At 37.6% G+C, this 14,546-nt stretch overlaps 1 protein-coding gene across 18 annotated transcripts in view; it reads right to left on the reverse strand.

The window, feature by feature from the left end:
• MTMR3 (myotubularin related protein 3) overlaps positions 1-14,546 on the reverse strand; it is a 139,503-nt gene that overhangs the window by 70,137 nt on the left and 54,820 nt on the right. For 12 of the 18 annotated variants that reach the window (XM_082697977.1, XM_082697984.1, XM_082697981.1 and 9 more), the window contains exon 2: positions 2,394-2,429. The exons of the other annotated variants lie outside the window; for them this stretch is intronic. The gene's annotated coding sequence lies outside the window, so the exon portion shown is untranslated. The remainder of the gene's footprint in view (positions 1-2,393; positions 2,430-14,546) is intronic. 18 annotated transcript variants of the gene reach the window in all.

Genomic DNA, 14,546 nt, shown 5'->3' on the forward strand with positions numbered 1-14,546 from the left:
AGACAGAGATCACAAGTAGGCACAGAGGCAGGGAAAGAGAGAGAGAGAGAGAGAGAGAACGAAGCAGGCTCCCCGCCGAGCAGACAGCCCGACTCGGGGCTCCATCCCAGGATCCCGAGATCATGACCTGAGCCAAAGGCAGAGGTTTTAACCCACTAAGCCACCCAGGTGCCCCAAATACCTACCCTTTGGAAGCCGTTCTCAATTACTAAATAGCCAAAAGACCTGAAATTGTTTGACCAGAACACCATCTTCTTAAGACCATCCTTTTAAGACAATTAATTCAACAGAACCCCCAGAGAAAGACCCACAATTTTTTTTAAAGATTTTTATTTATTTATTTGATAGACAGAGATCACAAGCAGGCAGAGAGGCAGGCAGAGAAAGAAAGGAAGGGAAACAGGCTCCCCGCTGAGCAGAGAGCCTAATGCTCAATCCCAGGACCCTGGGATCATGACCCGAGCTGAAGGCAGAGGCTTTAACCCACGGAGCCACCCAGGTGCCCCAAGACCCACACTTTTAAACTAGTAACATTTATCTCATGTAAACAGAGAACAACATGTCACTGCCATCCAACTAAATACAAGAAGAAAAAACCTTTCAGCTAAAGTCAAAAAAGTAGAATTCATCAACATTTTTTTTTAAGGATTTTATTTATTTGACAGAGAAAGAGAAAGAGAGAGAGATCACAAGTAGGCAGAGAGCCAGGCAGGGGCGGCGGTGGGGGGGAAGCAGGCTGCCTGCTAAGCAGAGAGCCTGATGAGGGGCTCAATCTCAGGACCCTGAGGATCATGCCCTGAGCCAAAAGCAGAGGCTTAACCCACTAAGCCACCAAGGCACCCCATCATTGATATGCTTTAAACAAAAGGAGGACAAAAGTACTCCAGACTAATAAGAAATGAGCTCTTAAGGTAAAGAGATTTCTCCCTTTTTGGTTTTAAGTAACTACAATTAAAACAACCACTCTAAAAACTCAAGTCATGGGTTCATACTGAAGACAAAAATCCTTAAACTATCATTTTTGCTTAACCCATTAATGGGGAACAGGGAGTAATAAAAAAAGCATACTGGCCTAAACAACTTCTATTTATACTAAACATATTAAAATATAGGTAAAATACTCTCTAAAACAAGATGAAAAACTTCTCAAACATACAACCTACTCTAAACCTATTCTGTACAAATTATGGAATATTCCAAGTATATTGCTTATACATCACAAACTTAAGTACTATTCAATTCAACATGAAAAAAACAATCCAGGCGCCTGGGTGGCTCAGTCATTAAGCATCTGCCTTCTGCTCAGGTCACAATCTCAGGGTCCTGGGATCGAGTCCCACATCGGGCTCCCCGCTCTGTGGGAAGCCTGCTTCTCCATCTCCCATTCCCCCTTGCTGTGTTCCCTCTCTCACTGTGTCACTTTCTGTCAAATACATAAAAAAAAATCTTTAAAAAGGAAAAAACAATTTACACAAATAATTCAAATTCTAACGTTTCCAATAAGCGTGTGGACATAACTATTAAAAATAACATCACACCTCCAAGGTCCATCAGCATCACTCAGTTTCTTGCATTTTCCAACCTGAAAATAGTCAGAAGAACCAATGCCTCAAAAAGGCAGAAAGAATAATGTGTTTGCATAGCTCTTTGGTAAACAGCAGGCCTATGACTAAACAACCCATTGTGCACTACTGTTTTCAATCAGGCCACTTACATATGCTAAAATGCAAAGAAACAGAGGGCCTTAAAGCTTATCATTTTTTCTTTTCTATTGATTTACATCCTCAATATTTAACCCAAACCCTACATTCTACAGCATATAGTTATATTTTCAATTATCAGTGTTTTCATTAAGTGGTATACAGGCCATTAGGATATTTGAGATGACTTAAATGGAATATGAATACCTTAAAAAAATGTATTTATGCACGGAAAAAATTCTGCACTGAAAGAAATTTCCTTGACTCTGATGCCATTAAATTCAAAGCACACTATTAAACTTACACACCTCTAAGAAAAAAACTCCAATTCAACTATAACATGCCACTGATTCTAAGATGCATTCCCATTTAGCATACAGATGTTGAAAAAAATCATGCAGGTAATGTATTAATGAGAGGTCTAGGTGATAAGATATGCTACTATAAATCCTTCATATATAGAAATTATTACGCAACTATCTTTCTTCAAGATGCTTTATTCTCTCATTTTTCTTCATAAGACATCTTTTCAATTCATTAAAAGTCTGAACCCATTCATAAGCAGACCTGACCAGGACCACATGTAACAACAGCATCTCGTCCTTCCCCCACACAAAAGATAAACTTAAGGTTTCTGCTGCCACCAGAGTTCCCGCACCTTCCCCAACCCCAGAATTTTGACTATAAACTTACTTGTGTCAGTCTGGGAAGTTCATGAAGTTTCCTCATCTGTAAAATGGAGATAACATTAGAAGAGTTACTGCACAAGTATCTTCAAATCAAATGAATTCTGACAAGGACAAGAAATATGCTCAATATATAACTTCTGAATTTAAAAAAACAAACCATAATTTAGGTAAATACAAGAAATAAACCATGGCCTTCTATTTAGCACCCATGTCCATTTAAAACCTCTATAATTCTAGTTTTTACCATAAATCCAACAATTCTACCTGCCTGTCTTCATATAGAGTAAGGCCTTATTTCCAATATGCACTTTAACTTTCATATGCATTATAGACTTTCAAAGTTCAAAATAAAAAAGTAGTTATGTGATTTTCTGAAGCAAAAATTCTAGTAGCCATTTGACACTTAAGAAGAATCACTTAACTGAGTGAGCCAAGCAAAATTAACTGCTATTCTTTACGTACAATCAACACATGAACTCTCAGGATACCAATCATTATAGTTGTCAAGATCTAGTGCATCCATCTCAACAATAAGGTCTTCCCAAAATGAGGCCCTTTTCTCTCAAACAATCAGGTCTGCCTCAAATGAGGGTCTTACTCTTCCCCTCTAGGACATTCTATATTCATTCCAAATTCCTTGCCATTGTTTATGTTGTTCCCTATACACAGACTGGACCTTTTACCATGAAACAGATCATCAGAGCTCTTCCAGTATTTTAGACCACTAAGCTTTTACTGCATTTTTGCAGGTACACATGATTTAGCATTTATTATCTTTTACCAAATTCTACTTCTCCACCTTTTCCAAATTCTTCTCCCTCCTTCCCTCTTTCTCTTTCTGTCTCCCTCAAAACACACATAGTCTGAAAGTTCCCTCAAGAGCTACTCAAAATGCTTTGATTAGTTAATGAAATAATATTTATCTCTCTTTAAAGGTTGGGGATAAATCATGAAAAATTTTCTCATAAACAATTAGATAGCTATAGGTGATAATGCTATAGGTGAGGTGCTCTCTACTTTCATGTTCTAACATTAAGCTAAAAATAGGTAATACGCGATCATAATTAATGGTATAATGTTGTCTGACTAACACATAAAGACTTCCTGAAGTGACTAAGAACTTGGTAATAGCTGCAATATCAGTCCTGAACTGGTATTAATAAAAATGTCACTTTTGAAAAAAAAAATAATGCCACATATGTATAAAATAATGGTTTTTGTAAAGATAAAAAACACTGCTTCAAGACAAGGATATGGAATATAAAAGTGACAGCAAGAGGGAAGTGGCTTTAATCCTCTTTGACTTCTTTGAAGCCATCATATAAAAGCAAGAGTTCTTATGATCAAGCCATTCTTAGAAAATCCTTTTTACATTCCATTCCTTGTGTAATAATTTTGCTTCTCCCCTGAAAACTGCATTCCTTCTGTCCTTTTCTCAACTTTTCCTGAATTAACAAAGGAAGAGCAGACAGGTTCACAAATCAATGAGACTACATAGTTCCAACTTGAAGCCAATATAATTTTTCAATTGTATATATATAACAATTTCTGATAACTGACAAAGAATCTGAATGGTACTGCATCCACATGAATAGCTAACTCTATAGCACCAGAAAGCAATGGTAATAATATTGGGCATGGTACTTAGAAAAAACAAAGCCAATTTTCTTTTTTTAAATAATGCTGGTTTTTGCTTTTGTTTTACAGTGACAACAAGAACAGGGAGAGAAAACGCTATCACTACAAGGATAACCTCATATTAATGGGCAACTGAGACCAACTGTTCAGGATGTTTTAAGCAGGGGCTCCTGGGTGGCTCACTAGGTTAAGCATCTAAGATCATGATCTCTGGGTTCTGGAATCGAGCCCTGCATCAGGCTTCCTCCTCAGCAAGAGTTAATTATAGTTACAGTTTTAGCTCTTAAATTTAGGTCTTTGATTCTCAATTACCCAGGTAATTATGAAATCACAAATATCATGCTTTCAAATCCTTAAGTTTTTTATAGTTTAAGTATTAGATGAGACTTAACAGGCTCTGTGCTATGAAAATAGACAGAGATACACAAGATGTTAATTTATGCCCTGCGATTCTGAAACAAGTGCAAATAGGTAAATTGATATACCCATACAATGGAATACTATGCTCTTGTAAGCAGAGGAGTGGGTGAGTATCGATCCCCCCCAGGTTGACCAAATTATAGCCTATTCCCTCAACCACATGATCCAAGAAGAAAAACAAAATCTTTCTCCTTTTGCACTTGGCTCGCTCAGTAGGTAAACATGCAACTCTCTATCTCAGGGTCTTGAGCCCAATCTCCACACTGGGCATAGAGATTACTTTAAAAAAAAAAAAAAAAAAAAATCCCTCCTCTTCTTCTAGAATCACGGTTTCTAAGCTGTGTGTTAAGGCACCTTGAGGGTACCACAGTAAATTCACAGGGGCACTACAGGGAATCTTAAGTTTCTTGAGGGAAATAGCAGTAACTGACGTATGTGAACCACACAAACAACGATCTGACATCATTCATAATTTCAAAAGTAGCTCAAAAAAATTCCTTTCAATACTTAAGAAACAGGGTTTTTAGGCAAGCTGCTATGATAAAACCCAAGTATCATATAAAAATCAGTGCCAATGGGCACCTGGGTGGCTCAGTGGGTTAAAGCCTCTGCCTTTGGCTCAGGTCATGATCCCAGGGTCCTGGGATTGAGGCCCACATCGGGCTCTCTGCTCAGTAGGGGGCCTGCTTCCTCCCTCCCTCTCTCTCTCTCTCTCTCTCTCTCTCTCTCTGCCTTTCTGCCTAGTTGTGATCTCTGTCTGTCAAACAAATAAATAAAATCTTTAAAAAAACAAAAAAAATCAGTGCCAAAAAGGAAAAAAAGCTGGAATACCTGATTCCAAGGTTTGAGAATTTGTATAGTACCCAAAAGGCACACATATTAAAATTAAAATGTTTTCTTTCAAATCATATATATTAATTTTTCAAGTAGCTAAACTATTAGGAAATAAATACTTAAGCTGTTTGGTCCAAACTACCTAATAAATGGAAATATTACTATTTCTTTTGGTGAAGGGGCACAGTGGAAAATATTACTGAGTCACCAAAAGGAAGAAGAGACTTTCTTCACCATGAGCCAAGAGAAGCCTGAGAGAAATCACAGCAAAGCCCAGCAAGATGCCAAACTAGAATAATTAAGACACTGTACCCCCAATTCCAAGTCCTCTATCTGGCTGTCACAGTTCTTCAATTATATGAACTGCTCCAGTATCCTACCAATAAAGCCATACCTTCTTTTACTTAAGCTCTCATTCAGTTTGTCACCAGCAACCAAGAGTCCTGAATAACAAAATCAGATGATCCACATATTCGGCCTGATTTCCCTAATAAAATCATAAATAATGTATACCAGCTTGTTTTTTTAAACAACAAGTTAGGGCATTACTAATAACTCAAATACAAATTATCCCATTTACTATGTCCTATATTAACTGAATGCAAGATAACTTCTATTGGATATTGCAAGCTGAGACAAAATTTAGTTTTTGAAGTTTTATAGACTTATTTATTTGAGAGAAAGAGAGCATGAGCAGAGGGGAGGGGCAGAGGGAGAGAGAGAAGCATAACCTCCTCTGAGCAGGGAGCCCAAGTGGGGCTCAATCAGCCTCAGGATGCTGGGATCATGAGCCTAAGGCAGCTGCTTAACAGACTGAGAGATCCGGGCACCCCAAAAGACTTTTTTTTTTTTCCGGAGATTTTATTTTTTCCACAGAGAGAGACAGAGTGAGAGAAAGAACACAAGCAGGGGAAGAGGAGAAGCAGGCTTCCCACTGAGCAGAGAGCCTGAAGACGGCTCAATCCCAGGACGGCAAATGCAAGGCAGACACTGAATGACTGAACCACCCAGGCACCCCTATAGATTTCTTCTTGACAAAAACCTCATTAAACTTTCACAGCATGGTAATAAAAACTAAACTATACCATGTTTTTTCTTTCACACCAAGATTACAAATTAAATAATTTCTAAGTAATCTAAAGCTCTAATATACTCAAAATTACAGCTTCAAAGAAGAAAAGTAAAATATTTTATGAATATTACAAGAAGTCATCAAACATTTTCTTAAATAATACTTAAAGCAATTCATTTCCAGAAATTAACCTGAATCTTATATTAATTTTGATTTCTGGAGAAATCTTTTATTAAAAATCAAAGGCAGTAGTAATTTTAGCAATAAGCACAACTAATAGTTCATTCATTGTAACTGTTAAACAGATGTTTATTTCAGTCAGAGAGAAAAGTAAACCTTTCCAAAAACGAGAAAACCCAGAAATATACCAATGGAAAATGGAAACTACAGCTAATCTTTATCTGTGATAAAGCATTTATATAGATTACAGAAAGAAAATTTTATCAGAAAAAAAAAGTAACCATCAGCTGGCTAGCACTCAACTTTTTTTTAACCTGCTCATTGAGTATTCTGCCTTGCTCACATTAAAAACCTTAACAATTAACTTATTTCTCAATGAATGTCACTTTACCATCATATAAAAAAAAACTACCATCTTGCTTCCGCAGAGCATCCATACGCATATTCGTTCCGTCCTGTTTGTGTTGTGTCCATATAAGAAGTTAGATTTGGGGGTACCTGGCTGACTCAGTTGGTAGAGCATGCAACTCTTGATCTCGGTCATGAGTTCAAAGCCCACACTGGGTACGGAAATTACTTTTAAAAAAAAGTCATTTTTGTTTTTGTCTTTTTTTAAAACATTTTACTTATATTTATTTGCCAGAGAGAGAGAGACAATGCATGCACAGAAGCAGGGGGGAGCAGCAGAGAGGAGAGGAAGAAGCAGGCTTCCTGCTGAGCAAGGAGCCTGATGCAGGGCTTGATCGCAGGACCCTGGGATCATGACCTGAGCCAAAGGCAGATGCTTAACCAACTGAGCCACCTTGGATTTATTTATTTATTTACTTACTTATTTATTTTGGAACATTTGAGTAATCTCTATGTCCAATGTGGGGCTTGAACTCATGACCCCAAGATCAAGAGTCACATGCCCCTGGATTTATCCGTCTTATATAATACACAAGTATGTGCATACACACATATTTAGCCCCAGTCTGTAGAAGAAAATGCAAATTTTTCACAGGCTACTTCCCTTTTGGATCTGAGTATATCTTCCCTAGACAAATATCCATTTTCATGTAGCAATGTTTATAAAAAATTAACTATTCAGTATTACTTAAATATGTTTAATATTTAAAGTGCCTCTTACCCCAATGCAACTCTGATCTGATGAGACTGCCTAAAATTTCAAGGGTGAAACGTGTAAAAGTCTAAAAAGTTTTTAAAAGCTTAAATGTAAATCTCTGAAGACTATACTGCACATGTTCAATTAAACATCTCCAAAGGAGAATCTGGACTATCAGTCTACTGAGCTGTATAAATTCCTAGAGGCCTAAAGATGAAGATGAAAGAAATATACAGATTAAATGTTTACTTAAAAAGATAAAGAAGTGCTTGGCTGGCTCAATCGGAACAGCATGCAAATCTTGATCTCAGGGTTGAGAGTTCAAGCCCCACAGTGGGTGGAGAGATTACTAAAAAAATAAAATAAAGTAGAACTCAATAATCCGGATATATATTAATGTAAAGCAACTAAAGTCTGCAACAGTTCACTGGTATATCAGTCAAATAAAAAAAGAGAGGAATGAAAGCAGGAGATGAACAAGAGAAAACAGGGCTCCCAGGGATAATATGTACTAAAATAAGAAATCAAGTTTATCTTTATGCCATGGTGCATCTGCACAAAATTAGGTTAATCATGTATCCATTCCCAATGCAAAATATGTTAGCTCCTAGCTTATCTAGTATATCCCTGGTTTTAATCTTTCCCATGCATTCAAAACAATTACCACCAAACTACTTTCTAAATTTTTTAAATCCAATGTTCTGACAACCTCTTTGTAACATTATTCCTTTCACCACCTAATGGGCAGATCCAAGAGCCAGTCGAGGATTCTTTAGAATTCTAATTCCATCTTACACTTACATCCATCTCTGAAAAGAGCTACAACTTTAAAAATATATTAGACAATATTTCAGATTATCACTGGGGTGAAATGGCAGTTTCAAGTGGATTCAAAGTTTGTCCAGGATCCTTCATTCCGTTTCCATTCCAGCACTGCTGCATGTTTCTCCTGCTTCTTTATCCAATGCTTCTCAAACTAGCAACAGAAGGATCAAGCCTTCCATCCATCCACTACAAAACTAATGGGGGTAATATTAGATAAGTTAAAGCAACTTTCATCCCAGGATGAAGTCAAGTCACAAAAAATCCATTGAACAAACAAAGCTCACAGTATATCTTAAGGTCATACCTTAACCTTTAATATATTAATTCGCGGTTGCAACCCCAACCCCAGTCTACAGTAAAACCCAAGGGACTCCCTCCAAGCCTATTTATGTAATCAAAGTTCAAATTTTAAGCAGAAGGAATACAAACAAAAAAATTCTAAACAGAATTATTTAAAGTGCCTAATCAGAATCCCAAACAGAAACCCCAAATAAAGAGTAAAACACTTCCAGCAGCAATGAGTAATTCAAATAACACGCTAAGGACAATAAAATAACGGGCACCAGGGGGCTTTGTCTCTTGAACGTCTGCCTTTGATTTGGGTCACGATCCTAGGGTCCTGGGATCAAGCTAGGCTCTGATTCTCCCTCTCCCTCTACCTGCCACTCCCCCTACTTGTGCTCCCTCTCTGTCAATGAAATAAATAAATTTGTTAAAAAATAAAATTCTCTTAAAAGCAAAGTGAGAGCTATTATTAAAATTAAACTCCCTGAGATATGAAAGGAGACTGAAATTCAGAGAGATGAATACAATACTTTGATCAGCTTCTGCCCTTGGGTTATTTGCTAAAACTGAAGAGAGACAGAGCTGTACATCCCATCAGTCTCCAAATTTGGGGGGTGTGGGCAGAGGGAGAGGGACAGAGACCTTTAAGCAGGCTCCATACCTAGTGTGAAGCCCAGCATGGAGCTCCATCTCACAACCCTGAGATCATAACCTGAGCCAAAATCAAGAGTAGGATGCTTAACTGACTAAGCCACCTAGGCTCAGTGTGACTGAGCCACACTGTTAGAAACACAAAACTGAAATTTAAGGAAACAAAATTTGAAAAACAGACAATGAAGAAATACCATGCAAATACTAACAGAAAAATGGTTTGGGTATAATAACACAAGATAAAGTAGACTTTAAAGCATTATTAGAAATAAAAAGGAGAGGTGCACCTGGCTCAGTAGGGTATGAAACTCTTGATCTCTGGGGTCGTGAATCTGAGCCTCGCAGTGGGCAAAGATATTACTTTAAAAAAAGAAAAAGCAAAAAAGCAATACAATCCAAATCAAAACATTAGCACAGTGTGTTTTGTTTTGAAGGATATGATGAAAGGATTCTAAAAACACAAAAGGTCCAAGAACAGCCAAAATGCTCTTGAAAAAGGGGGAGGAACCAAGGTGGCAAGTTTAAACTACGCTAGCTAAAGATGGTGTGATACTGGCACAGGGAAAGACCAGTGGAACAGAACAGGGAGCCAAGAAACATCCACATGTAACCACTTGATTTATGAAAAAAAGAGGTAATATAAAACACTAGGCAAGGACCGGCCTTTCTATAACGTGTGCTGGGTCTACTGATATGATAATCCACATGGGGGAAAAAAATGAAACTGGCCCCTATTGTAGGGCTTGAATCCACAACCCCACGATCAAGAGTTGTATGCTCTTCTGACTAAGCCAGCCAGGCACTCCCCCTGAAAACAGAAATCTTTAAAAAATGTTTAAGAAAATATTTTCGGGGCGCCTGGGTGGCTCAGTGGATTAAGCCGCTGCCTTTGGCTCAGGTCATGATCTCGGGGTCCTGGGATCGAGTCCCGCATCGGGCTCTCTGCTCAGCGGGGAGCCTGCTTCCCTCTATCTCTCTCTCTGCCTGCTTCTCCGTCTGCTTGTGATCTCTCTCTGTCAAATAAATAAATAAAATCTTAAAAAAAAAAAAAAGAAAAGAAAATATTTTCATGACTTCTGAGCAGAGAAGAAAAGATTTCTCAAGTAAGGCAAAAAAGTAACCATAAAGGAAAAAAAAAAATAAGTTTGACTACATTAAAGTTAAGAATTTCTACTAATCAAAAGACCACAAAGACAGTGAAAACAAAGCCAAATGAACAAAAATATTTGTCCAAAGTTAAATGACAAAAATCCAGAATATATAAAGAACTATAAATTAGTATTTTTAAGAAAAATCATTCAATAGACAAAAAGAGAAAAGAATAGGCAACTGCAAAAAAAAAAAAAAATCCAAATGGCCCATAAAATAGGCAAAGATGCTCAAACCCAATAACCAGGGAAATCAAAATCAGAACCACAAGATACTACTACTTACCTCCCCAAATTTGTCAAAAATTGAAAACACTGACAAATTTGGGTGTTGACTAGGATGCAGAGCAACGGAAGCTCTCATTCACTACTATGGGAGTGTGAACTGATAAATCGCTTTGGAAAACAACATGGCACTGAAGTTGAAGATACATATCCTATGTCTTGGCACCTAAGCTCCTGGGTTTAAACCCTAGAATGTGACAAACACCAGAAAAAATGTACAAGAATATTCATAGCAGTACTGTTCATAGCAGCCCGAATCCAGAAACATCCCAGATGTCCAGCAACAATAAGGTAATTTGTAGTGTATTTTCCCCTATTATGATCAAAAATGTACCATATAATAGCAATAAAAATGAATTAGATCAACAAAACACACAGGAATGTGCAAAAGATAGAAAATACATACAATACAGTTCTATTCAAAAACAGTCTAAACTACTGTTTATGGATACACAATATCAATAAAAGTCAGGTAGTGATAACCATGAAGACCAGAACAGTGGTTAGTTATTTCTAAGAGGAAGGGAGAGGGAGCTATGTATGAAGGAACAGAGACCGGTGCAGCCTGCTGAGGATGATCTTTTTATTGACCTGGGTGGTAGTGGTGACATGGGCTTTCACTTTATACAACCATTCACTACACTGTACATTTGCATCTGTTTCTCTGTGTGTGTCACGTATAATTACAAAATTATTTTTAAAAAAGACAACTTGGGAGAAAGAAATGCATGAGATTAAAAAATTTGTGATGGTATGTTTTGGAACAAGGGAAGGATATTTCAGTTCTAGGTAGGCAAAAAAAAAAAAAAAAAAAAAAAGAAGAAGAGAGTTTTGTGTGGTTGGGAGTGGGGGAATAAGCAAATCAACATTGAAGGCAACAGAGCAAAGTAGCTTGTGAAACTTAAGACCATCACAGAAATGAAGATTGGTGCCTACTTTCCAGAAGTCATGTTGCCTCTGTATCCCAGAAGCTACAGATGTCCTGAGGATAACAGAATCTGTTTAGAAAACCACTAATACCATTCTCATCTAACTCAGCTTGGTATTTCCTTATCCACTTCCTGTCCTCTCGAGGAGAAAGAAAAGCCAGTAAACTCAAAGCCTGACTTTTTCCCCTATCATTATCAAAAATGTGACTTCAAGTGAAGACACTTCATCTAGAATAAAATATCACAAAACAGGCAAATCAGAAAGTAAATTAAGTTCTTACCTGAAACAATGGACAATGACAGATAATATCTTAATGTATTATCCCCTCTACCGCTAAGAGTTGCAAAGGCAGATAAGAAAACTATACACATCACATGCTTCAAATAGTCACGGAAGAGCCAATAAACTAAAAGCTTAAAGGCATTCAAAAGACAGAACATTAACTGCTTTCACACAAAAACTTCTAATTTACAAATATCATACAAAGGGGTGCCTGGGTGGCTTAGTTAAGTGTCCTACTTTTAATTTCAGCACAGGTCATGATTTCAGGGTTGTTAGAGCAAGCGCTGCGTAGGGCTCTGTACTGGATGTGGAACCTGCTTAAGATTCTCTCTGTTCCCCTCTGTTTCTCCCCCTCCCTCTCTTATAAAAAAAAAAAAATCATACAAAACATTTATTATTTGGGCACCTGGCTAGCTCAGTCGGTAGAGCCTGGGACTCCTGACCTCAGGACTGTAAATCTGAGCCCCATGTTGGATGCACAGATTACTTAAAAATAAAATCTTTAAAAAAAAAAGTCTTCAGGGGTGCCTGGGTAGCTCAGCCCATTGAGCGTCTGTCTAACTCTTGATTTCAGCTCTGGTTGTGATCCCATGGGTTATGGGATAGGTCCCCACATTGGGCTTTGCACTCAGCAGGGAATCTGTTTCAGATTCTCTCTCTCCCTCTACCTCTGCCCCCCCCATCTAAATGAATAAATAAATCTTTTTTTTTTTTTAATTTCTGGTTATTTAATAGGTACAGATTGTTTGACAAAGTTCTGGAAATACATAGTGACAGTTACAGAACACTGAAAATACTTGATGCAACTGAGCTGTACTCTTTAAAATGGGGGGGGGGGGGGTGCCTGGGTGACTCAGTTAAGCATCTGCCTTCAGCTCAGGACATGATCTCAAGAGTCCTGTGATCCAGCCCCATGTCTGGCTCCCTGCTCAGCAGGGAGTCTGCTTCTCCCTCTCCCAAAGCCCCTCCTCCCCACTCGTGCTATAATAAATTTTAAAAAATAATAATATGGTTAAATGATAAATTTTGTTATGTGTATTTTCCTCACAATAAAAAAGATTTTAAAAATTGTTAAAATATCTGCTTATTAAAGAGACCCTTAAGAAAATGAAATTCAGAGTGGGAAAAATATTTGCAAATACATGTATCTAATAAAGGATTTATGTCCAAAAATATATAAAAAGCAAACACAAATCAGTAAGAGGAAGAAAACTTTTATAGACAAAAGATTTTAATGGAACCCTTACCAAAGACATTATCAATGGCCAGTAAGTACATTAAAAGATGTGGATCACCATCAATCATCCGGGAAATGCAAATGAAAACACTACAGTAAGATACCCTTTCACACCCAATGGAGTAACTACATTAGAGACTTACAATAACAAATTTGATGATGTTGAGTAACTGGAACTCATACATTGCTCATGAAAGTATAAATCTGGCAATACCACTTTTAAGGACAGTCTGGCAGCTACTTATACAGTTAAACATCCATGTATTCTATGACCCAGCAATTGCACTCCTTGATACTAACCCAAGGGAAGTGAAAACATGTGATCACAAGAAGGCTTGGAAACAAATGTTCAGAACAACTTTATTCCTAACAGGCCCAAACTGAAAAGAACTCAAAATGTCCAGTATCAAGTGATCAGATAAACAGATTATGGGTGCAATTCCTCAATAAAATACTACTCAGCAATAAAAATGAACAACATGGATGAATCTCAAAAGCATCAGACTGACTCAAAGCAGCAACTTAAAAAAGAGCAAATACTACATGATTCCATTAAAATGAAAAATTAAATAAAACTGATCTATAGTGGGGCACCTGGGTAGCTCAGTGGGTTAAAGCCTCTGCCTTTGGCTCGGGTCATTTCCAGAGTCCTGGGATCAAGCCCCACATCAGGAAGAGCCTGCTTCCCTTCCTCTCTCTCTGCCTGCCTCTCTGCCTACTTGTGATCTCTGTCAAATAAATAAAATCTTTTAAAATAAATAAATAAGGAGGGGCCTGGGTGGCTCAGTGGGTTAAAGCCTCTGCCTTAGGCTCAGGTCATGAACCCAGGGTCCTGGGATCGAGCCCCGCCTCAGGCTCTCTGCTTGGCGGGGAGCCTGCTTCCTCCAATCTCTCTGCCTACTTGTGATTTCTGTCAAATAAATAAAAATCAAATAAATAAATAAATAAATAAATAAATAAAGCTGATCTATAGTGACAGAAACATAATTCAGGTAGGAACTGCAGTTTGGGTGGGAGGAGAACAAGAAATAACCAGAAGGGGGCCATGAGTATGTTCCAATATAAAGTTATATATCAGGATTGTGGCAGTGGCTACATAGCTGTAAACATTTACTGAAACTCAAACTGCATACTTCTATCTGTGCATTTCACTATATACTACACTTGACCTTAGCCAAAAGGCTGAGAAGTGATTGCATTTCACTATATAAATTCTATTTTTAAAAAATCCTAAAATCATATCCTAAAGCAGGAGCTCTAACCCT

Source organism: Mustela nivalis (genome assembly GCF_964662115.1).
Source record: "Mustela nivalis genome assembly, chromosome: 14".
In the NCBI taxonomy this organism is placed as follows: domain Eukaryota; kingdom Metazoa; phylum Chordata; class Mammalia; order Carnivora; family Mustelidae; genus Mustela; species Mustela nivalis.